Genomic DNA, 259 nt, shown 5'->3' on the forward strand with positions numbered 1-259 from the left:
GCCATAAAGTCATAGACAAAAAATTGTACACTGGCCATGTAGTCGGGGACCAAAAATTGAACAATGGCCATAAAATGGGGGATCAAAAATCGCACACTGGCCATAAAGACGGGGACCAAATATTGCACACTGGCAATAAAGACGGGGACCAAATATTGAACACTGGCCATGTAGTCGGGGACCAAAAATTGAATACTGGCCATAAAGTCGGGGACCAAAAATTGAACACTGGCCATAAAGTCGGGGACGAATAATTGCC

The sequence above is a fragment of the Octopus bimaculoides genome, chromosome 11 (genome assembly GCF_001194135.2).
Source record: "Octopus bimaculoides isolate UCB-OBI-ISO-001 chromosome 11, ASM119413v2, whole genome shotgun sequence".
Taxonomy (NCBI): Eukaryota; Metazoa; Mollusca; class Cephalopoda; order Octopoda; family Octopodidae; genus Octopus; species Octopus bimaculoides.